This window comes from Marmota monax, unplaced genomic scaffold, assembly GCF_021218885.2.
Source record: "Marmota monax isolate L192 unplaced genomic scaffold, Marmota_monax_Labrador192_F-V1.1 WCK01_AAM20220418_F8-fsc00100, whole genome shotgun sequence".
Classification (NCBI taxonomy): Eukaryota; Metazoa; Chordata; class Mammalia; order Rodentia; family Sciuridae; genus Marmota; species Marmota monax.
Genome location: NW_026693872.1, coordinates 2,654,448 through 2,679,853, shown reverse-complemented (window position 1 = coordinate 2,679,853; position 25,406 = coordinate 2,654,448). Strand labels below are relative to the sequence as shown.

General features: G+C 41.6%; 1 long non-coding RNA gene across 9 annotated transcripts in view; it reads right to left on the bottom strand.

Annotated features, from left to right (window-relative positions):
* The window catches only part of LOC131424876 (uncharacterized), an 84,304-nt gene that overhangs the window by 17,211 nt on the left and 41,687 nt on the right, over positions 1 to 25,406 (bottom strand). For 7 of the 9 annotated variants that reach the window (XR_009228474.1, XR_009228477.1, XR_009228479.1 and 4 more), the window contains one exon: positions 20,968 to 21,186. The exons of the other annotated variants lie outside the window; for them this stretch is intronic. This is a non-coding gene — a long non-coding RNA (uncharacterized LOC131424876). The remainder of the gene's footprint in view (positions 1 to 20,967; positions 21,187 to 25,406) is intronic. 9 annotated transcript variants of the gene reach the window in all.

The following is a 25,406-nucleotide window of genomic DNA, read 5'->3' as shown; positions in this document are numbered from 1 at the left end:
CTTTTCTAGTCTACAAAGCATCCCATTTCCTAGTTTGACAGGCGAGAAAATGGAGGATTAATTTTCTTTAAGTGTGTTGGTTGTTCCGTTGTGACCATAGTCTGGGTCAGCATTTATCCACTGCCCCCAGGAGGCTGGAACCATCTTTCCATGTTGCCCTGTTGCCTTGTGGTAAGTTGTGCAACTGCTGTCCCCAGGCTGTTGCACTGACCTCTCTTTTCCCCAAGGGACTTCTGGCAGCACTCAGAGGGTCTGAGGAGCCTTTGCCCCAAAAGTGGAGCATGGGTCAAAGAGCTTCCTTCCCTCTCCCTGTTAAAATAAAACCAAAACGAAATGCTTCATTTGCAGGGCAGATAGGGTAGCAGGGTCCTGCCCCCAGCCTCTGCTTAGGTAGGGCCTTGGCACTACTTGTCCTACGCCAGGGGTACGAATGGGTCTCTGCCTCAGTTCTGCAGAATGAAGCCAGGTGACAAGTTAGGTCCTGGGCACAGTGGCATGGCCCAAGAGAAACACCTTCATCCAGCAAACCTTGGAAACTGACTTTCATTGAACTTTGTGGCACTTTGGATCCCACCTAGAAATAGGGAGGGAGGTCGACAGAAGGAAAAAGAATTACACTTTAAACCAAATTTTACATTTAAGACTTACAACCTCTTTGCGGGGCAGATACAGAAAGCACTTTTCTCACCCTCCTCCTTTGCAATACGTTGGAAAAGCTGTTTAAAAGGGCAATTGAAATGAACCAGCCCTGAACCATTTTCCAATTGTTACTATACAATCTAGTAAAATCCAATGATGTTCTTGTTATAAAGTCAACATGGATGTCAAAACTTGCAAGCCAGGATAGCCCTTCCTGATAATCCTGTTTTTAAAGTGACTTCCCCAGGGTGACACAGAGACAAAAATTATATGTCAGTTGTCTGTCTCCCAGTTCCTGTTCCCTGTTGTTGGAGGCACATAACGAGAGTAGAAAGGAAGGGTTCTCCAGAGAGATAAAATAGTGATGCCTAAGTCACTAAAAAAATAAGCTACAGATAATCAGAAGTTCGAGGTCAAGGGATAACTTAAGGCCATCAGAAGCTGGCCACATTGCACTCAGTTTCTCTAGAGAATTCTGTCCTTTTGGCAGTCAAAGGCAATGATGAGCGCCAAGCCAGGCCTGTGATTTGGGCACAGCTCCAGGGTCCAGCCCCTCTAAAGCCAGGCTCCAAGCTGCACGAGGAGCTCTTCAGCAAGCAGGGTCTCGGCCTGAACATACGCTTTTCATCAGAGACACTGGGAGCAGGAGGGGACCTTAGGCATAATTTCATTCCATCTTCTCACTTTGCAGATGTAGAAATCGAAGGCCAGATTGAAGGACAGGATACGGAATGCTCACACAAGGTCACTTGGCAATTTAGGGAATGTGTGGCAGGGTGAAAAGGAGTAGCTTCGGTGTGGTGACTAGGTTCCAGATCCTGAATTTGTAAACAGGAAGTCACTCTTTATGCTGTACTTAATATTGATATTACATTTTATGTTCATGTGGAAGTGCATGTCTATAGTCCCAGCTACTCAGGAGGCTGAGGCAGAAGGATCACTTACTTGAGCTAACTAGTTAAAACAATCCTGGACAAAATAGTGAGACCTAACTCAAATACTACTACTAATAACAATACTACTACTAATAATAGGCAAGTGTGGTAATGCAGGCCTGTAATCCTGTAATCCCAGCAGTTCGGGAGGCTGAGGCAGGAGGATCACAAGTTCAAAGCCAGTCTCAGCAAAAGAGAGGCACTAAGCAACTCAGTGAGACCCTTTCTCTAAATAAAATACAAAATAGGGATGGGGATGTGGCTCAGCAGCTGAGTGCCCCTGAGTTCAATCCCTGGTACCCAATGATAACAATAATAATAATAGCAATAAAATCCAATCTGATAATAATAGTACACTTTTCTGAATGCCCACCACATGCAAAATGCTAAATATATACTCATTTACTTTAATACACACAATAATTCAAGGAGAACTCTCCACTAAACTACTGAGCTTGGGGGTGCTCTGTGATGCAGGGACTGGAACCTGCCCCTTTCTCCTGCTGTTATATTTGATTGTAGTGGCATAGACACATGCTAGGGCATCTCTCACATCAGGGAAAACACTCAACCATACTCCTAACTTCTGTTCTCTGTTAGAAATACACCCTGGTCCTATCACCTACTGGATGAATGCCCTTAAAAAGGTCATGCCATCTCAGACCTACTTTCCCTCATCTGAAAAAGAGGAACAAGAATGGGACAATCTGTGAGGGCTCTACAGATGATGATGATGATTACATCACACAGCACTTCACATTTTCTCAAGAATGTTCACATGCACCGTCTTGTAATCTTCACAATACTGTGAGATAGCAGCACATTTGAGGGAAATGCCATACAGGGAGGTGGAATAACTTAAGTGACACAAGGAACACCAATCCAGCTGGAAACTCTAGATTTTTGCTTTCTGGTGACTGGTCTGGTCTACAGTGTCTCATGCAGAAGCAGAGTTCCTAGCCCACTTTAGCTTCCTCTCCACTTCTATCCTGTCTTTCTCTCCTATGATCTACTCTAGCTTTGCCTTCTACTTCCAACCAATCTATTCTCCATCTTTAGCTCTACCATTTTGGCAGGGACTCAGTCTATCATAGTTTTATAGTGTCTTGTTGGATCACCACTTTCAAAGGAACACGGGTGCATTCTCTTGGGAAGGGATGCTGGATTGTTCTCAATTCTCTGTGAAAAAACAAAAGCTTAGATGTCAAATACAAAACCAAACCCCATGTAGAATTTCCCTTCATCAACCTCATATATTTGATATTTCTCAACTCCATCAAACTGATCTTCTAGGAATGAGAAATCCACACATAGAGGCTTATCTAGTCCCACTCCTGGCTGGCCAACAATGCATAGCTAAGAAAGAATTAAGCCAGGTCCTGACCTCCAGTGTGGTAGCTTCAAAGACAATACTTGTCTTACTCCTGGCATTGCGCTTAAGAAAGAGTTAGCAAACTTCTGCTCACTACTTCCAGTGAGTGCAGATTCATCGTGAAGCAAAACCTGCCAAAGAATCAGGAAAGGGACTTCAGTTTCCCATGAAACCATGAGCATTGACACACCCAGAACCCTTGGCAAAGCTCTCTGGAAGTACCAAATCTGGGGGATAATGAAAGCAGTTTGGGAGTCCTATTTAGTTCTTTTGGGTTTGCAAGGATGTAGAGCACTTTCAGGGTTATTTCAAAAAAGAGGATCAAAGCAATCATTCAGTAAACCTAAATATTACAACTCAAAAGGGCACCAAATAAGTGCATGTCCTCAGGGCAATCAATTCCTCTCACTTTTCTTCTTTTGTGAAAGGATGAACTAGCAGTAATCTAGAAAGTCAGCTGTACCACATTAGGCTGTGATCTTTTGGCAGTTACCTAATCTCTCTGACTCCATCTTCCTCACTTCCAAAATGGAGATTACTAGGCAGATAATGGGGTCATCATGAGAATTAAATCAGATAGCATATTTGGAAAAGAGTAACCTTGCATCTTGATCTAAGTGGTGGATAAACGTTTTTCCTTTCCAACACCAGTCCCTTCATTCTCATGTTCTCTGCTCCTCTGACTAAATTTACAAAATGATTACTTGATTTTTTTTCTTCTGATCCTAATCAAGTTAGAGAAAGTGAGTGAGGCTGCAATGCATAACCATTTTGAGGGCTGAGTGTGAGTTTTAGGTAAATTCTGGTTTCTGTGTTTGAGAAAGAGCCTATAATTAGTAGTATCCATTTTTCAATGACCAGATGCAGCAAGCATGGGTACACAGTGATACATGACTCCTCTGCTGTTGGCTCTCTTGTGGCCAAAAGATATTTTTAAAGCCCCTATTTTCATATAACCTTGTTACTGATTAGCAATGTGCCATTTCCACTTTTTGTTCTACAGAGAAAATGACCAGTGACATTTGCCCGACCTTGCCACTTGTAAATGGGTGTTGTTACTAAGCAGTTATTTCATGTCTTCACAGCACCAGGTTTTTATATTTTGGGGTCCATATCCCAATTAGACTTCAAGTTTGTGGATAATTCAGGTGACCAAAGTCCAATGCTCTAAAGGATATTCCTCTTACAAAATGTTTCCCTTGTCCAGAATCAAAGCATCTGTCACTTATCAAAACATATTCATTACATTGGGAAGAGCTTGTTAGAAGATTCCATATTTTTCAAATAATCATGATGATGATGAGAGGAGTTCTCATCTGTACGGAATTTCCTGAAGTGACAGGAGCTTTCATTGCTATCATTTCTCTGAAGTCTCTATCCTATGAGGTTGGCATAGAAAGAAACTTGATCTCCAAATGACAGATGAGAAAATAGTTTAAATAACTTTCTCAAAGTCTCAAAAGCTACACTTCCTGAGCCTGGATGCTCCAAGAAGCATTCCAGCCAACTTGAGGTGTGGAATCGATGAGTTAGCTCCTTGGTTGTAAATTCTGATAATGCATGAGCTGTGTAGAACCAGAAAGTCCAGCTCCATCATGACCCGCCAAGGAAGGGAGCAAGTGGAGGGAACCTCGGCAGAGTCCACCAATCTAGTTAGAAGTCAGATATAGGTTGGGAGGATGAAGACAGGAGCCACAGTATTTGGAGACAGGGAACCTCAAGGTCGAGGTGGTGAATGAGTTTCCAAATGTTGCTGTAATGAAGTTCACAAACTTTGTGGCTTAAAACAACATAAATCAGTTGCTTTATTGTTTTGGAAGCCAAAAGTCCAAAATTAGTTTCTCTGGACTTTTAGGTTAAGTGGTCAGACTGAAGGGTTCCTGCTAGAGGAGAACTTTTTGTCTTCATTTTTTGTTTCCAGAGGCACAATATTCTTCCATGTGTGGCCCCTTCTTTTATCTTCAAAGTGCCTTGCTCAATCTCTGCTTCTGTTATTTTATATATCTCTGACTCTTTCTACATCTTTTTTTTTTTTTTTGGTCCTACATCCCTCTTATAAAGACCCTACTGATTACTTGGGTCCATCTGGATAATCGAGGATAATCCCCCACCTCAAGATTCTTAATTTAATCACATCTGCAAAGTTGCTTTATCATATAGGATAGCATATTCACAGATTCCAGGCATTAGGCTATGAACATCTTTGGGAATATCATTGAACCAATCACAGGTGACAAGGTGACAGTGAATGGTGGCAGGAGTTTTTACTGGCAGATGCATCACTGTTTGCGTGTCTGAAAACCATACCCTTCACTGCGACCTGACACGAGGGGCCAAAACAGAACCCTGTCTTCTGATTCCAAGTAAAGTGCTCTTTCAGGCCCATCACATACACCATCTCATAACTAAATTTACATTCATTTTCGCAAATAGCCCATTCTTGTATAGATGGTAATTAATATTTGCATAATGCTTTAGAGTTTATAATGTCCTTTTTATTTACATGAAATCATTTAAACCCCTACAATAACCCTCTGAGACAGTTATTATTAACACAGTTTTACATATGAAGAAGCTAAAGCTCAGAGGAGTGAAGTGGTTTGTTCAAGGTCACCCAGCTGGTAAGGGCAAGACCACAATGCAAATCCCGAAAGTTCCACTTTGTTCAGCTCTAAATAATGAATCTACACTTAAGTCTGCTTTACTAGAGGTGGTGGTTAATCTTTTAGGGATATTCCAAAGATAACTGGGATCTCCAGTGTGTTATTGAAAGAAAATGAGTTTATAAATGTGAAAGTGTTTTGGAGCATTATGACTCACTACTGCAAAAAGTTATTGATATCCTCATCATCACCATCATCAGCATCACCATCATCATCATCTGCCCTGGAGACCAAGAGAATTCAACAGTTTAACACCTCTGGATATATCGTTGTTTGGTTTTTTGATTTTTTTGCAGTACTGGGGATTGAATCAGGGCCTCGTGCGCTAGACAAACACTCTATTACTGAGTTGCACCCCTAGCCCAACAGGTAGCACTTCCAATTGCTGTTTAGAACATTGACCCATCCATCTTGCGGTCTCTGGGGACAATGTCATAATAACACATCTCAGGGTTCTGCGGTTTGTTGGTCACCATGCAGGTGTGGCTGGTGGGAGCAGGCCCCTGAATGGATAAGCCAAGCTTTTGTGCCCTTGCAGATAAACAAAGCGGCCCTCTGCTTGGCCAAGCACAAGTTCCCAGACAATTACTTTGGGTGTAAAGGCACTGACCCTTCCAGGTGCACTGTGATGTGCAGTTTTAACTGTTTGCTCCACACATTCATCTTTTTTTTTTTTCCTGAGGCCATTTTTCTGTGCATTTCAAATATATCTAATTCCCTTGGGTAGAAGAGGTGGGTTTAATGGGATTCAGGAGAGAAAGATGCAGAGCGCTGTAGGCAGGTCCTGGCTGCTCTCTAACAGGTGGCGCTCCACTTCATCACCCCTCCTTTTTTAAGAGCAGCACCCACTTCTGAAATTTGCAACTTCAAAACCAGAACAGAAGACCACTGAAAGGAATAGCCAAGCTGTCCTCCACGTGTGGCTGAGCAGTCAGCCGGCTCTCATCTCATTTGAGTGAGACCGCCAAAAGCCTTCACGTGGGGCCTAAGCCACAGAAGCATTATTAGGAAGTGCTCCCTGCCCCTCACAACGGCCACCCTCACCAGGCAGGAGTGACAGAAATGAGGCAGGTGCATTCAAATTGTCCTGGTTTGACCAACGGAAATGAGCATTAAAACTCAGTTCAGTCCCACAATGAGTCAGAATGGGGGTGGGGAAGGAACCCAGAGCTCTTTGGCCCTTTGTCTTGGGTACTAATCCTGCCCTGGTTGCCAGCCCTAGGAATCACAGGATTGGGCCTGGAATCATTTCTTGATTTCATTGCTATAAGATAAAAGGCACTGAACTCTCAGGGGTCTCTCTAATAGTTGCTTTGACCTGCAAACACAGTTGCTTATCAGACAAATTCTCTCCATCTGAAACGTGCCCTCGTCCCCAACAAACCCTACCTCTGCCTGCCCAAATCCGACCCCTTCTTTATGTTTGTATTTGACTTCTTCTGATAAGCATTCCCTTGTGCTGCAAGCTGAATCTAGGAATCTCCTAGTTATCAGAACCATCTTTATCCTTTTGCTCAATTATTTATGTATATCATTTAAAAATGGAAATGATTTCTCACCTATTAAGTTGGGCATCCTGCTAAGCACTTTCACACTTACAGTTTAATTTGCTGTTTAACTCCCTAATATTAGACAGAAACTCCTTAAAGGCAGAGACTGTCTGACTCATCACTCCAATCCCTGCCAGGCACTATGATCTCAATAAATAGTGACTGGATTCATAATTTTAGAAAAACCATCGACAACAATTGTAAATTAGTAGAGAACTTAAAGTTAGCAAAGAAGGGCCTATTTGTCCAAGTATCACTCAAGGAAGACAAGGTGACATCAGTGAGGACCTGCCACGAGGGTATCCCTGTCTGTAGAAGTGACCAGAAAAGGATGAGCCAGAGCAATCTTCAGTCAGGGAGAAGCTGGGCAGGAAATGGCAGCACCAGCCAAAAGCCAAAGGATGTAGGTATAAAAAGCAAGTGAAGACGGTGTGGAAAGAACAAGCTGAGATAAGCCGCTCAGAGCAAATGCCAGAAGAGATTCAAGGATCCTGAAGTTCTCATCCATGTGGTTCTTTGTGCAGAGTTCAGGGCCAGATATTTAAAGGAGATTCTCAGAGTATGCGTTATATTTGAATCCATTAACAGGTCTAGAAGTTCCTCAAGCTCTTCTTTCCAGGCACTTATGAGGAAGGACTTTTGTTAGAGATCAATGCTAATCTTCCCTTGTCTCAGGACCTACCTCAGGCCATGAAGATCTAAGAAGCAGCTGGGGAACTAAAAGAGCCCAGAAAGGTGAGTCAGGAGACTTGATTCCCAGGTGTAGCCCTTCAGTTAACTTGCATCACAAACTGGAACAAGTTACTGTACTTCTCTGGGTCTCCATTTTCCCGTCTACACAATGATGGGATGCAACGAGAATGTCATCGTCTTCATCTGGAGTGCGTAACAAAATACCAGAGTCTGGGTGGCTTGTAGATAAGAGGGATTTCTCATTCTGGAGATTAGGAGTCTGAGATCAGAATGCCAGCATTCTGATCATTTGAGGTCATTTTCTACTTTGCAGATTGTTAACTTCTTACTTTATGCTCAGTTGGTGGAAAAAGTGCCAGAGAGGTCTGTAGGGTCTTCTTTATCAAGTACTAATCCTATTCTTGAGGATCCCACCCTCCTGAGCTAATTACCTCCCTAAGATCTCACCTCCAAATATTATCACATTGGGGATTAAGTTTCAACATATGAATTTTGTGGGGACACAAACAATCAGACCAAAAAATTCATTAAGTTTTCTTTGAGCTTCTGCTCCTTACCTTCTAAACACACTGCAAAGCCCTCCTTTTCCCCTTCCTTCCCGGGTCAGATGTTGAGGCTTCTCTTCTCAACGTGGCTGGTGTGCTAGGCTCTCTTCAGCCTTCTTCAAGAACTTGCTTCACCAGTTTACTTCATTACCTCTTGGCTCATCAGTCTCTCCTGTTTCCTGAACTCATTTCTTTCAACTTCTCAGTGCCCTCGACTCTCTAAATCATTCATATTTTTATCCAGCAATTGGTATATCTCTCTTCTCTTCACAGCTCAATTTATTGAGTACACACCATTACCTCAATGGTCTCACTTCTCAACTATCCTCAACCCACTACAACCTGGCTTATAACACTCCACACACATACCCTTACACGACAATCAAAATCCTCTTCCTGAGGTCCCTGGTGACCTCCTCTTTGCCAAATCAAATGATCTGACTGAAGCCTTCATCCTTCTCACACTCATAGTGATATTTGCACTAAAAACTTACCACTCCACTAGTCATAAAAATCTCTCCTGGTTCTCCACTCTCCCTTCTCTGATGTTCACACTTTAATGTTGAGATTCATCAATATTCCATCTTCTATTACCCCAACCTCTGAACTCCAATCATTTAGTTTTAGAGCTGTAAACACATTCATATTCTGATGTCTCTTGAATCTATGTCTCCAGCACCCTCCCAAACACCTCATTTGTCTTCCCAAATGCCTACTCATAACTCCAGTGGAGTATTTTCTGTAGAAGATTCAAACAACACACTCAAAAGAGAATTCATTTGTCTGCACCTCTCACTCTAGCATCATAAAATCTGCTGTGTCCTCTGTGGTCAGCCCTGGTGAATGCATCCACTCCAGCTATAAAACTAGGAGTCAGAGTCTTTCACAATCACTTCTCTTCCTTCCCTTCCCATATCAGTCGAACCCTAGGAATTGAACTTCGGTCCTCCTGTCTTTCCAGCCACAATGCCTCAGCTCAATCTCTCATTAGCTTTCAGCAGGACCACTGCAACATCGGCTCTCCAAGCTCCATGTCTCTTTGGGTTATCTTTTTAGAAAGCAAGTCTAATCAGGACACACTCTTGTTTAAGAATCCTACTAATAATCTATTGTGTGTAGAATTGAGGCAAAAGTGCTCTAGGTGGGGAACACAACTCTCTTCCCAATCTGATCTTGAGCTTCAGCTCCAACATTTCCACACCACACAGTTACTCTGAACGACTTTACCTGAAAGTATCAGTTTTCCCCACAATTTGGGGCCTTTGCACACGCTGTTATCTTTGTCTGGGAAGTGCTTTTGTCCTTCTCTGATTGGCAAATTCAGTCATATTGCACATTTCATCATCTCTGAGAGGTTGCCCCTTATTCCCTCCAGGCAGAACTATTCACTCTGCCCTCAGATCCCACAGCACTTGTACCAGACTTTTCATCTTCATCTGTCAATCACTTCATTATACTTTGAGATCTAGGAGGCTAATAATCTGTACTTATTAATATTTTATTATATCCTCTGATCTGCTCATAGTCGGGCCTCAGAAAAATAGATACTAAATAAATCGATGAATACATTCAAACATTCTCTGTGTTAAAGGAAGTTTCACATGTTTTTTACTAATCATTAAAAGCAAAATGGACTTTGCAGTCCAAAGTACTGGGGTTCAAATCCCACCTCTCTAACTAATTAGCTGTGTGACTACATGCAAGCAACTCTCAACTCTATGCCTGAGTTCCCTTTTCTCTAACTTGGATAATACCTACCTCATAACATTGTCATTGTTTATATAAGACTTGGATACACAAAATGTGAAGCACAGTCTGATACCTAACAGCCATGATTGTTACCATTAAGTAGCTGTATTGCCCTGCACCTGCCACTTCCTCTCCCTGAAACCCCTCTGTATAAAATCCTCAGGCTTCATTAGTATTCCTGAAGTTACCCCAAGCTCCATCATTATAAGATGTTACTGCAGTCCAAATCTGCAATATCACCCATTCAGCTCTGATCCTCACCCTGCCTGTAATTATTAAGTCTAGTAGTTTTGCAGGCATAAGCTATGTTCAATGTAACCAAAGTCAAATTCATCAATCACACTGGAGCTCTCTGAGGGTAAGAACTACTCCTCTGTCCTCTATCTGGGTCAGGGATAGGCACAAAGAAGGTGCTCCAATCTACTCATCAGTAAAAGACACAGTGGAAACAATGAGGCCTCCTCCAAGGGGTCAGCTGGGATGACAGGGACAGGGCAGTGTGGATTTCCAATCACACAGTGTGTTCCTAATTTAAATGGCTTTGTGAACTTATTTTGCAATCCCACATCTATCCCCAGCTCATTCTTATTAATGTGCTGTTAATAGAGTTATTTGAATTGTGGCCACTGCGTTTCACACAAAGAGCACACATGAGTCTACTTAAATTTCTTTGGATTCTCTCAGAGAAGAGGTGTCTTTCTCCCACATTTGCACATTTATAATTTATTTTTGACATCTTAAGATGATTATTTTTGTTCTTGTAAAGCAATGGAGCAAAACAGAAAAATAACTGGTTGGGTTTCTTCCCCCAACATTAAAAACAGGGAAAATAGCCAATTCTTTGGAAGCCAGTTGTTTTCAGTAATATTTGAGGTCTTTCTGAGTGGAATAATTAGTCACTTATGAAGAATAAAGAGCAGAGGATTGTGGGAAAACCATGGACTCTGGCCATTCAGTGCACTTGGGCAGCTTTCCATTACAGGGTAACAAATATCTACAGAATGGAATGTCACTCAGCATAGGACAGGAGCACTGTGGTCACTTAGACCTGGCATCAACCTTGACCCTTTCAGTTTGAGATATGGGCAATTTCTTCACTTCTCTGACACTCAGTTTCTTCATTTGTAAAATGAAGAGAATAATAATGTATAACTTGTAGCTATGTTGAAAAAATTAAGAAAAATGATGTATTTGGGCCATAATGTATATTCAGAAAATGTTAGTCGTATTCTATGGTGATAGCACAGCCCAACAAGAATAAAGTTAGTCACCATCTTTTGAACTTACCTTATGCCACAAAGAATTAAAGACAATCTGTAATGATGCTCCTAAAATGCCGATGTGACATTGATTTTTTTTTAAAAAATGAAAAAGACAACCATGAAAGGAAAATTAAAAGTGATATGATAAAATGGAGTAAACAAAAAAGTTTATAAACCGCACAGTCCTGTGGCCATGTCGTAAGTGTGTGACAAGGTCTAGCTGTTGGAAGATAACATGTCACCCAAGAAAAGCCCAGATCTTCCTGATTGAAAAACCAAAACAAAATTCTTTTCTGATGGGAACTGATCCCTAGGAGAAAAAAGACCTAAATTCCCTTTCCTCCTCAGCATTTATTTCAGTGTTGACCTTCTACAAATCATGTCATCACTCTGGGCCCCTACATCCTTGCCTGTACACACAGAAGATTAGATAAACTGAACTCTAAAGCCCTTTCGAGCCCCGACATTTCATAACTTGATTCTTTTCTGCAAAATATCTACAGCTTCCTCCTCCAAGTATTTGCAATTCATGTGACGTCCTCATTGAAATTCTTCAGTATAATCTAACAAAACTAGTTCTTCCTTTGGAAATGTGGGTTTATTTCTTTCCATCCTGTCATGGGCCTCCAGATAGAACTTGAGGTGCCAACATTCTCAGTATAAGATCCACTCCTTACTTACACCTTACAATGGAACTATTAAAAGCAATTAATGTTGATTTTGGACAGATCTGGATTTATTCAGAGAAAGGTATTTTATTCTCGGCACTATCTTCTTCATACTCAATTCCTTATTCTGTTGACCTTTCATTATACACTTGATATGCAACTTTCTCTCAATTTCCTTCATTCTCACTGGGACTGTCTAAGGCCCTGAGTAAAGTTGAGCATATGAAGAAGCAGATGATGAGGTTCTCATCCTCTTCTAATCAGTTGGTCATAACATGATGTTTGTCTGGCTCCATAGTCATGGCTTTTTGATTTGTATTCCAGTTCACAGCAGGAACACATTGACCCATCTTTTATCTGGGTGAGAGGTCTAGATGGAGAAGAGTGACTTTGGACATGTGGAATGTCAGTCCTCTACAAGATCCATCTCATCTGTCACTTGTTTTCTGTCTCCTCAGAGCCTGCTCTTGCAATCCCTTATATCTTCTCTAAGCAAGAAAGCCTGTGTCTCTCTCCCCTTCCCTGACTTCCCATTCTTTGCTTCATATGCCCTTCTCTCTTCTAGACACTCTGTGTTCTTCCTCGATGCGATTCCTCAGGGCGAGTAACTCAAGAGCACACAGCCACTAAGACACAGAGCTGAGGTTCTAATTCCAATCTGTATAACCTCAAAGCCCTACAACTTAATCCTCACCAGTAAACTGAATTATTTGTAATAGAATTTTATACTAAACACTGCCATGCAAAGTTTTTCAATTTCTCTATTAACATATCTTGTTTCATGTTTTGTGTTTCCCAGTCCTTCTATTGTACCAGTGGTCCCCAAAGTTGTCTACACATTACAGTCATCCGGCAATCTTTTAAATCTTTCAAAATCCAAGATACACTCCAGATGGACTAAATCAGAATCTCTAGGGATGAGATACAGCCATCAATATTTCCTTAAGTTTCCCCAAAGATTCAATGTACAGACAAGTTCTGAAACCACTAGTTTATACCATTATTAGAGCTTGACATAACTACACCCTGTATTATAATTACTAATTTACTTCTGTTTATAAATTGCAACTTGAATAGAAATCTTACTTTATTCTAAATTTGCATCCCCCACAGTTCCAAGCAAAGTGAAGAATCACAGTGAACAGTGTTAAATTATCACATTTGTTCAATTTATGTTCTATCCATTAAATTAACGTGGAGAAATTAAATAATTCAACAGATGGAATTGGAGATGCAAAGTGTTTGGGCCTGAAGTGGAAAAGGCCAAGGAATTGTGGTCACATAGGGTAAAATCAGAATATGCTAATAAGACCCCTAACAATTTTCTCCAGGGGCTGGGGATGTGGCTTGGTGGTAGAATGTTTTCCTAGCATGACCAAAGCCCTAGATTCAATCTCCAGCACTGCAGACAACACAAAAAAATGTATCCAATCATAAGAAAAATAAAGCAAGAATGGTTTATTTTTAAACCATCTAAACTTTTTATTTTAATTCTGCTACAAATATGGATCCAGGCTGTCACCAAAGTTGAATGGGTTAGACTTTAGGAACCAACTTCTGATGACCTGGAATGGAAAAATCTTAGAACGTTAACTGAAGTAAGCCACAGAATCGTCTTCTCAACAGAAGTTTTAGAAAGGAAAAGAGTACATATTGCATTTAGTTCTTAACTGAAGAGGTTGGATAAAACTTCCACTAGGAACTACAAAGAGAATTTTATTTTTTCAAGCTGGCAATGTGGCGAGTTCCTGATTCTTTCTTGGGATTATGAAACAATCCATTGTATTGAGTCCAGGCTATAAATTCAGGCTTTCAGATTGCTCAGAAGACAGTTTAAGAAAGCAGAAGGCAGATTGTCCAATCTGGCTTCTCCATGTGCCAGGAGTTATTAATTATGTCTGTCCTAATAACAAGAGCTGGGAAGCAGCAAACTCAAAACATGGGGTTTGGAAAACAAAACAAAATAAGATGGGGGGGTGGTGTCTTAATGAGAGGAAGTAAGAGGCAGCAACTACAACACCAGGCTCAGCAAACTGAGTACGAATCCTGCCAGCAACAGATTTTAGCTGCAACAGGGCATAATCACTGTAGTAGCTACAGAGGACATGGACTCCCAGTGGACTCTAACATTTGCCCAGCAGCCAGTGAGGTCACCTTCTTTTCTGTGTTTTTGTGGGATGAGCAAGAGAGGATTTTGAGAAGTCAAGAGGGACTTGTCAGGATTTCCATGGATCATAGATTCTAAGAACCTGGATGGTCTAATCCCACCCACTTCTCTACAAGAATACATTGAGTTCTAGAGCAGTTGAGTGTCATAATGCAGATCAGCTAACAATGACAGAGTAGAACCTGAGCTTTCTCTGTTCTTCTCCTCTAGACTCCCACAGGTTCCCTGAATAGCCAGGAGCCTCAGCTCTGCAGATGTATAGAAGTTTTCGTCTGCATTGTAGGCATGACCCAGGATTAGCTCTATTCCATGGGTGGTCACCACCTACCTTCTTGGAACTCTTTTCTTGGTCTAAGAAAACCCAGTCCCTGGGATACTATGACATTTCTGTCAAATGGTATATGTTAGCTTCTACTAGGTAGGAGAGCCATCATTTCATTTAAGCAAGCATAAGGAGTGTTGATTAAAGAAAGACAACCATCAGATTTACCTGAGAGTATCTTCTGCTTGACCTACTGAAGAGCCTACTGCTAAGAAGTCTCTAAGGCCAAAATCTTAGAGGGCTGGTCTCCTCTCTGACCTACTGGACATTGAGCATATGGAGGGCAGCAAATGGATTCTACTTATCTTTTTATCCTGATTATCACTTGGATGTTGTTCAGTAAATTTTCATAAATGAATGGGCCTAACACTTAAAGGGAGAGACATATAAACTAGAACTCACTCAGAGAGAAGCAACCAGGATTGTGAGAAGATGAAAATTTGAATAAGATAAGGATGACTTAAGAAAATCCAAGTTGAAGAAGAAAATACTCCCTGGGGAAGTGATCCTCATCTTGCAGTAGCCATAAGGAAGGATAAGGAAGAACATGAGACTGACTATAACTCTGGGGAAGAAAACTTTGGATGAACACAAGTAGCTTTGAGAAAGAAGGCAAGCACTCCATCTTCAGTCAGGACCCTCTTGATAGAGATATGGAAGGAAGGAAAGTATCCATCCACAAGGCAGAGAACTTGGGCCAAGACTACTAAGGCTAAGATACGCTGGCCACCTTGGGATGGAGGAGAATTGGTGGCTCTCTCATGGGAGGCAACATTAAAGGTAAGGGGTACCTATTTGCACTAAGCTGACGTGGCAGGAAAAAAACACAAGTTTAAGGGTAAGACAAGCACATTTGCCCCCTTCTAAGTTCCCTCTTCATATAATAACAATTACTGAGTGCTTCTGTTTGCCAAGCACTGTATTATAACTTTAGCCTGACTGATGATAATCCCGATGCAGCCTCATTTTATACAAATTCAACTTGAAAAAATAAAGGAAATTGATTTTTAAAAACACGCTGGCAAGATTTCTGTGAAACTGGCATACGCGTGCATGGAACACAAATTGAATACAAATTGAAACAATACTTTTGGAGAGCCATTTGGCAATACTTTTCAAGAGCCATAAAACTCATCTAGTAATCCCACTCCTAGGGATTTACCCTAAGGAAAATAACTACAAAAGAAAAAGAAAAAAAAAACCTGTATGTTCAGAACTCTTTAAAATAGCAGAACCTGGAAAGAATCCAAATTCCCAACAATTTGGGTATGGTTAAATAATTTATGATATATTAACTCCATGGAAAATTATGTAGCCATTAAAATGATAAATGGGAAGACTTTGTGGCAACATGAAAGGCATATAAGAAATAATGCTCAAGGATAAGAGTGGGACGCAATACTAGACATATGCTCTGATTATGACTCTGTAAAAATACTTATGGCTAGAAATTGAAGCAGACAATAAAGAGATATAAAATAAATTATCATTTCACAAAGTTTTGCATATAATCATTGTACATATTTTAAAAACTGAAAACAGAGGAAAAACTTATTCAAGCTAGAAAAACCTTGAGACTCATAGCATTCGAGTTAGAAAGGATCTTATAGGACCTTGGCTAATGCACCTATTTTATAGCTTAGCAAACTGAGGCCCTGAGAAAAATAGTTTGTTCTACAACCCATCAATGGCAGAGTTGGGACTAGTAGAAGCACAAGGTGAAGGGTCCCTGGAAGATTCCATAGGCTGATAATGTGTGGCAGGAGACTCGTGGAGCAGGGGACACAGTGCTGCCTGCCACGGAATTCTCAGACGTGGATAGCAAACACAGTCGGTTAAGTGTGCAGCTTGATAGTCTCATTATTGAAGACAGCCACCAGCCACACACTGGGCACATCGTGAATTTGGAAAGAAAGGGTCTGGCATTCTGCTTTCATGGCTGTCTTCTCTCTGGTCCAAGTACTACTTTCCCAGGTGGACACCTCATCAGTCATTCTGTAAACACTTGGGCACCCCTACCCGCAGTTCAACCAGGCACTGTGCTCAGCTGAAGAGAAAATGATAAGATGCACAGTGTCTTTGCTCTAATGGTGCTCTCGATTTATGGATGGAGACAGATGACGAGCATGTGAATAAATAAATGGCCTAATACAGTAATAAGTACTATCTAAAAACCACACAAAATAAAATAAGCATTTCTAATAAAGGGTACCTGGGTAAGGGACAGGAATATGGAGCATAGAAAGGACTTCAGCAAGAGGGTGACATGATCTGATTGATGTGTATGAAAGCTGCCTCTATTTCTAGAACAATCACAATAGCATCACCCACCCCCATCCCAGCAAGTTTCTCTCTCTTTTTACTGTGGCCAGAGAGGCCAGAGAGGTTTTAACAAAATGTAAATTTGATGTGACAGTGTTCCTTGTGAGCACCCAGCTAAAACTGAAGTCCTCAGCACAGCTGTGATCTGCACAACACATTTCCACACCACCTTTAATCTAGCTGTAATTCATGTCCCGACCCTATTCATGCCACAGCCCCCACCCCACACCCCTGCAGCAGTCCCACCTGCTGCTCACTGCTCTCTGGATGCTGTACACCTTGCTGAGGCTGAGCCTCTGAAGAGGCCCTCCTTCTCTATGATCCCCTTCCTCCCCTTCTGTTTCTGGAACTCTTCCCCGTCCTAGGTTTAATTTGCATATTACTTCTTCTTGAAAGTCTTCCTTCATTCTTCCCAGCATAACAGGCTAGTGATCATCTTCCAGTGCTCATAGCATGCTTTCTTTGCTCACACTTGTATTGAACAAACCAGATTGAATCATATGTATTTGTGTGTGTGTGTAGATATGTATAATAAACTCTTGGAAAGTGGAGACCGTGTCTTATTCACGTATTTCTGTTTAGAGACAAGCATATGCTGGGTGTCATAGTTTGAATGTGAGGTGTCCCCCAAAAGCTCATGCATGAGACAATGCAAGAAGATTCAGAAGATAAATAAAAGCCTCAACCCAATCCGAGAATTGATCCCCTGATGAAATTAACTGAGGTAACTGAAGGTGGGTAGAGTGTGGCTGGAGGAGGTTGGTCACTGGGGGTGTGCCTTTAGAGTATATATTTTCTGTCTGGCAAATGGAGAGCCTCTTTCTCTGCTGCCTGATCATCATGTGAGTGGTTTCCTTCCACCACATTCTTCTGCCATGATGTCGTGCCTCACTTGAACTCCAAGGAATGGAGCCGACTGTCTATGGATTGAGAACTCTGAAACCGTGAACCCTCAAATAAACTTTCCTCTTCTGAAATTGTTCTTGTCAAGTCTTGTAGTCACAGCAGTGAAAAAGCTGACTAAAACACTGGGTGCCTAGCATTAATGGATATTTAATGAATGAGTCTGTAGATAAGTCACAGGATGGAATTATGAGTGGATGAATTTATTACTAAATGAATTAAATACAGTCCCCCCCTCCATTTAAAAAACGAAGGTAACTATGATCTAATTCTTCAGGTCTGAAAAGAAGATTCAGATGAGGTGACTTTAAAGGCTACTTCCAAATCTGATGTCCTAGGGTCTGAGAGTCAATAAATCACAATGGGTTATTTCCATTGGAATCAGAGAAACTTCTCGGCTTGGTTGCCTGAGATAACTCAAAGGGCCCCCAGGGACATGATTCAGGATCATAAAGTGTGTGGAGCCCTGACCTTGCAGGCCTACTGCACTAGGATAAATAAAACTTGGGCATGGGCTGGGTGTCCTCCTGTTCCAGTTGGCAACATTCACAATACCCCAACCTACCTGCTGAGGGAAGAAGCCTCCAGAAAAACAGGTTTTGAGCTGGCTGAGCAAGAGCACAGCTATACATTCCTGTAAATTTCCAGGTCCATGAAATGGCCCAGACAAGCGTATATGCACCGCTATGCCACACAGCTCCCGTGGTCATCTTTGCTTACCCCGTGGGTGTGGTGTTCAGGATAGAATTGTGTAAATTTAGAAAGAATCCCTAACTCAGCTTCCAGTGGAGGGAGAAAGAATGAAGTCTCACTATTTCCTCCTATCAGACTACTGAAGATCACCTAAGACTCAGCTCAAGTCAAAAGGCCTGTGTGCCAGCTACACACTCAACCCTGTGCTAGGTGAGACAGAGAATCCAAGGAGTAAAATGGCCCCTGTCCTCAGGGAATCTACAATCCCATGAGGGAGATCAGCCATGTGCCTCAGGGATACAGGTAGCAATGTGCCTCAGGTGACACTGGTAAGTAATTCAGGGCACAGAGAAGAAAGTCCTTTGGATAAAGGATGGAAACTTGGACAAGGAAGGAGAAACTATTTCATAAAGAAGGAAGTATGTTCAATAACCGGGATTGAGGACTGACCATGTCAGTTGGGAAAAATGCTTTAACAAGTATATTGAGTGGTCAGAGAGTAGGTTAATGGAGGTGGTAAGCAGTGTTGGGCTACAGCAGAGGGTGGTAACAGAAGGGAAGGAGAGTTTTCAGCACATTAGAAGTGTAAGACAGCAGGAGTCAGCCACATCCAGAAACCTGACTCATTATTTAATTAAAAATATTATCCTTATGCCAGTTTTTGCCAAGCCCTCTTCCTACTTCTGAGTGCCAATCTCCACAGTTAGAATGCATCCTGTGGGCAGTGGGGACACTGCAGAGTCTTGAGAGCTCCTAACTGCTTCTCTCTCTTACCTGGATGGAACCGGAAGGAAGTGGCATGGTAGTGACTAAAACTTGGGCAGGATTAGATGCATGACCTCTACTGTCCCCTCCTAGGAGATTCAGTGTTTATTTGTAATCAACACAAGGCATTTGCAGAAAAAAGAAAAACATGTGCACACACGCACACAAAGATATCCCTGGGAAAAAAAAAAAGTTCCCTGGAGCTAAAGGGATACAATGTAGAAGTCCAGATATCAAGTGCACTGTTCTGACAATAATTAAACCCAAGTTGGGTTCTTCTGACCCTGGAGTTTCATGCAAGATTTCTGCCTTCTTTTTGGAAGGTACTGAAGATCTCTCATGCAAACAGCAGGATTCCAGAACTAGCATCAAAGGAAGGAGTGAGAATTCAAAGACTATAAGAGCAAAAGAGTCCTATCAGGATCTGAAGCTCAGAAAGAGAAAATGCTTCTAAACCAACAGAGAAACTCTTTTTTAAAAAGGCTGAACCTGCCTTTCAAAAATGCACAGCATTCAAATCATTATTTTCCTTCTTCCCCTTCCTTCATAGGAGGAGTTTACAGTCAATTAGTTTGGAAGTTCAGTTAGTACAAACTCAATTTTAAAAGTACCCAAGAGGCAGAGATAGGAATGATTCAAGCCTTAGAACTTAGGCAAAGCAAAGACAGAAGCTAGAAATCTAAACCTGTCTGGGTGGCTTTTTAAAAAGTTTCTCTTGCAGATGTGGGGAGTTGTGTGGCTCTTTGCTATTTTTGAAAGGTTTTCATTTTGACTGAATCCTGGGGACTTTATTAGTCCTTTACCCTGTGAACTGTTTCAGGGCCAGAGCCAGGGCCTTCATACAGAAGAGGACTTTGATGACCTTCAAACAGATTTGATACGGCAAGTTCCCAGAGTCCCTGGCAAAAGACCCACCTCTCTCTCTCTATCTCTGGCTGTGCAGAAGCAGAAACTCTTATGGGAAAGGTCCCTTCTGCTAAACAGCCTTAGCCCTAGCCCCCAAAAGATGTGGGTTCTACTATCAACCTGTAACTCTTACTAGCCATGAAGGCTTAGAGGAGTCAGATCCCTTCTCTCTGTGCTCAAGTTTTCTCTTATAAGAAATGATAAAATTGAGCATATCATCTCTGTGGCCCCTGACAGAACAAATGTTCTATGAATTCAACTACCAAGAGGGTAGTGAAATGAATTGGATTATTTTCTTTTTATTTTTGTCTCCTGATGTTTTTGTGGGGGAAATAGTAAACCAATAACTTACTGTCCACCTGACACCTTGATAACATGTCTGTGTGTATTATTTCACTTGCCAACAAACTGATAACACAAACTGATAGCAAGGATAAAATGGTTCAACTTCCCAGCAACTCCACAAATCAATGGCAGGGATGGGGGTTACCATAGAGGCAGCCCCATTTTCCACACCTGCATTTGCACCCCAGATGCAAGAAAATAAGAAGTTAAAATCTTAATGACAGTATTAAGTGCTAATAGATCCTGGAGTACCTTATGAATCATCCAAAGAAAGCTTAAATCACACTCAGTATCATTTTAATGTTTAGCAAAGTATGTTGTAATTTACTTATTTGGAAACCAAGAATCAGTAGATGATATGGACAGTAACCAGATGAACCAGAATTTTCCATTGCCCAGAATACTCCATTCTCCAGCCACTTTATGTAAACAGGAATTTACTTTGGCATTAGAATAATAATAGCTTACAAGGAGTAGGTTCTGGTAGTCTCAGGCTTGCCAACTGTCCAGCAATGTGTCAACTGCAGAGATTGCTGTCCACTCCAGCCAGGCATTACGGGGACCCAATCAGACTCCATTTCAGAAATCATGGGCGGTGTTTCCATGGAGCTCTGCCCGAAAAGAGGTGATCTAAATCTTGCATGAGAGATGTACATCAACAGGGAGCTTTGCCTAGAACACTGTGACCTAAAAAATCATATTAAGGAGCTCAGAATGAAGAATCAGTTTCAGAGACACCAAGTGACCTTGTGCCAGGCACTTTGCACACTGCCTTGCCTGCCTGACGCCCCCTGAAGTGAAGAATGGTGGCTGCCTCTGTGCACACCCTGGCTGTGGCACACCCCAGCCTGGAGCAAGTATTCTGATTTTCACTGCCCTATTTTTTTTTTTCCTAAGGCAGGCTGCCTGCTACTTCTATTAATCATCTTGCTGTTTGTTTAGTTCTGGAAAGGTACGCACTGATTCACAAAGGGAAATATCACCTAGTGGTTAGACTGGAACAATATCCTTGCTGCATTTCCTTTCTAAGATCCTATCCATTTACTTTTATTTATCAAATTTACTTTTTGGTATCCCTTAAATAAGAATGCACATGATACATTTGTGAAATTTAGGGCCAGAAAGGATTTGGTTGATCCTGATCCATGACAATTCTTCCTTTACTAGATGAAGACAGCTACATATTACCATGCATTTTCCTTTTTTAACTAAGCCATTGGGGAGCTCAAAATCATACTCTATGCTTTATTAAAATTATTGGGTTTTCCCCTCTAACTATCCTCTTTTTCCATGACAAGTTCTCAATCTTTTATCTGTGTTCTAATGATCCTGTTATAACTATATTTAACATTATAAGCTACTTTAAATCCTTTCTGGAAGTAAGTAGCATGCAAAGAAGTTTAAAATGTAATAATCTGTTTCACAAAAGCTTTCCTGATAGGAAAATTTGGAAGATTAATTATTATTTTATGATGAAGTCTGTAATTTCATTTCTAACACAGATTAATAATTAATATTAAAGAGCTTATATACAATGGTAATGATAAATCTTTGCATAGTTTCTTACTATGCATAAAGTAAATATTTTCACATATACAATCTCATTTTGTCATTAGTGCTCACATTTTACAGATGAGGAAAGTGAGGCCTGGAGATCCTCAGTGGCTTGCACTAGGTCTAGATCCTCAGTGGCTTGCACTGGGAAGCTCAGCTCTTCAGGGGCTAAGCCGGGCCCCGTTGGTTTCTTCCCCCAGTATTGCTTGATCTCTCACTGACCTCTCACTTAAATCAGCACTCTTCTCATTATCCCTAGGCAAGTTTTTGTTTTTTTTTTTTTTTTTAAGTATGTTGGTGAAAATTAAGCAATGGTTTAGTGGTTATTTCCCTTGCTGAGATGGTCTGCAGAAAATCAGGAAACCACAGTTCTAAGGTCTAAATGGTCAACTTGACATGGTCACTTTCAGAATACCTGAAACTCCTGGTCATCCTGGGTTTCATGCTTCATTTTAACAGGTAAAATTCAGCCTCCAACAGGCCTTTCTCTTCTAAACAAATATAGGATACCTCTCCTACCCTAGTGGCACCCAGGATACCAAATCAACAGGTTGTTAGGACAGTCAAGGAGAAGAACAGATCATTGCTTCTTAGGGCTTGTTGGTGAGAAAAGAGAGGATGCCCTTAACATTTAAAACCTCAGGGTCATGTTGTTCTACTAGGCAGGTTAGCTGGCTAACTTCCTTTAATGTGACCCTGAAAAGAAGGCGTTGGGAAGCATGACAATTGTGATTTCATTTACTGCCATTTTGGGCCACTTAACTATGGCCAACTACAAGTTGAAACGCTTTGAAGACACTCCAGAAGATCCATTGCCTATAGAACCTACTGGAAAGCAAGCACATTAGAGATGTGCATCAATGATGTTCTATCTCCTTCTCCTTCTCCAGGTTAGGCCAGACCCCATTCTGGTTTCCCACTAGGCCCTAGGTCCTGCCCACAGTCTGGGGGCTGGAGAGGCTAATCTCAAAGGGCCAGAAATGAGTCAGTTTCCACGCTCAGCATCAGGCGTGTGGCTTCCTGAAGCACAGACGAGGAAGTGCTGAATTTCAAAGAGCAAGGTTTTTTGTTTTTTTTTTTCTTTGCATACCATATCCGGAACTGAAACCACCAATTCACTTCACTTAAGATCTCACACTATACTCAGAGCATCAATAACATTCCAGAGATAAGATACCAAGACTTCATCAACCCAGTCTTTCCATCTCCCCACTTTTCTTTCAGTGATGATACTGCTGGATTCTTCTTCTTTTTCAACCTCTTTATTTTTAGCCCTGGCAACAGAATTTGGAAGCCTCTTTTTTTTTTTTTTTTTTTTGAGTACTAGGAGTCACATAGCTAGCTGTGAAGGGTATGGCCAAGCTCACTACTTTCTGCTCTTCCTTGCCAGGCACTTTAACCATGTGTGAGGACATGGTCACAGATTTAGTGTACCATTCTAGGAGTCAACTGGCTTTGCGAGAGCTTCCACAGGGAGGTAATGGATCACCTCACTAACCCATAAAAGTGGTTAAAAGATGGAGTCTGTGGACCAATTTGTGCAAACTACCCTTATGGACAGAAAAACAATGGAAAACATACACATCCTCCTAATGCTGTCTGTAGCAACAAAGTAAGAGGAGGAAGAAGGATCCCTACCACTTAGCACAGTACAGTTTATCAACCATGCTCACGTCCTTTCTCTCTCCTGGTGAGGTCAGTCACACCTGCATTATCCTCTCCGTTGTACAAATGAGGGAACCCTATGCTAATAAATGTGGAAAGACAGGCCCTCACAGTGATAGTAAAAGTCAGAGACCCCAGTTCTATTGATTGCATCTAACCTTATATAGTATGTAATACTCCATCATAATTCATAATCTCACGTTACAGTCATTTGTGGACATTTTAAGTTTTGCATTCTTGCAGGGTTAATGGCTGTTAGTCATTATAATTGGCATAACCCTTCCAGGCCTCTGCTTTCTTTATTTAAGAAAAAAAAATGGAGGAATGGCATTAAGTTCAGTGTTGCTTTCAGCTCTATCACTTCGGTAGGTCCATGTGTCTGCTGAGTCAGGTCCCAGGATGGCAGTAGCTCTAGGGAAAAATTGTTACCTGGTTATTACGGTCAAATAAATTAGTGAAAAGCATGATGATTCAAAAGGAAATGGGTTGCTTTGCTTCAGCCCTTCTCAGAGCCTTTATATACACATGTACATAGGAGGGGGCTATGGCTGTGCGACATTCCTCCAACTTGGTCCTAGAACGTGGATCTCACGGGTCAGCATTCCATGGGGCCTTTGGTAAACAGTGGAGAGTTCTCTCATGATCCCATTGGTCTCTTAAAGCAGCAGCACAGATTCCAAGAAAAATTTCATAACTACCCCAGTACCACGAACTCCCACTTCTTGCCCCCTGCCAGTGTAGCACGTGCTAGGCCATGCAGTGTGGTCCCCCAAGCTGGGTGCCACCTAAAGTTGAGCAATTCCAGCTGTACAATCTGGATCCCATCACTTCAGCCACAGAGACTTTGTGTTTAAAAAAAACCCACAATCCATCTGAAAACAAGGACTTCCACATGTTGCCTGCACAGAACTAGAGACAGTACCTCTTATTGCCTTGGAAATTTACTGCTCTCTCATTTCCCCCATTGTGAAATCTCATCATTCTCCTCTTATGGGAGAGGAGAGGTAAGGCTGCCCAAGGATTTTTCATCCTGCCTGTTGTCATTCTGTCTCCCCTGACTCCTTTAGCATCCTTCCTTTTTGGAGAAAGGAATTTGAGACTCAGGGGTGTGGCAAACCAAAGGGGCCTTTCCCCAATCTGAAGACCCCCTTAGTTTGGCCTTTTGTATGGCTTCCAGTGCCTCTGTGATAAGGAGCCACTACCTCCAGGGGCAGCCTGATTCCATGTTTTATCAATTTAGATTATTCGAAAGTTCTTAACCACACTGTCTCATGGGAACTTCCTCCTATGATTGGCTCCCAACAAGTCCGATCCTGCTACCACAAGCATGAAATGTGTCTTCCCCAATCTGACAGGTAACCCTCCCTGTCTTAAATCTGTATTTTGACAGTCCCATGAGCTATGTGGACTTTCACTCTCTAGCCCAACGTTATCTTCTTATTGAGTTCCTCTTTAGCCATCTTTTCCAATCTCAGTTGCTCTAGAGAGAAGGACCGTGTGGTGTCGTAGGTACTATTTACTTCTTTTATTGGGGATTCTCCACTTAAATTTACACTTCACACTTCCTGCCTTGGTTTAGGTCAACAAATGCCATTAGAAAAAATTTTAACCTCAGCCACAACTTGTGCTTGTTTGCAGATTCCTAGCTATATGATAGACCAAGACAAATTATCTTTAGTTCTAGAGTG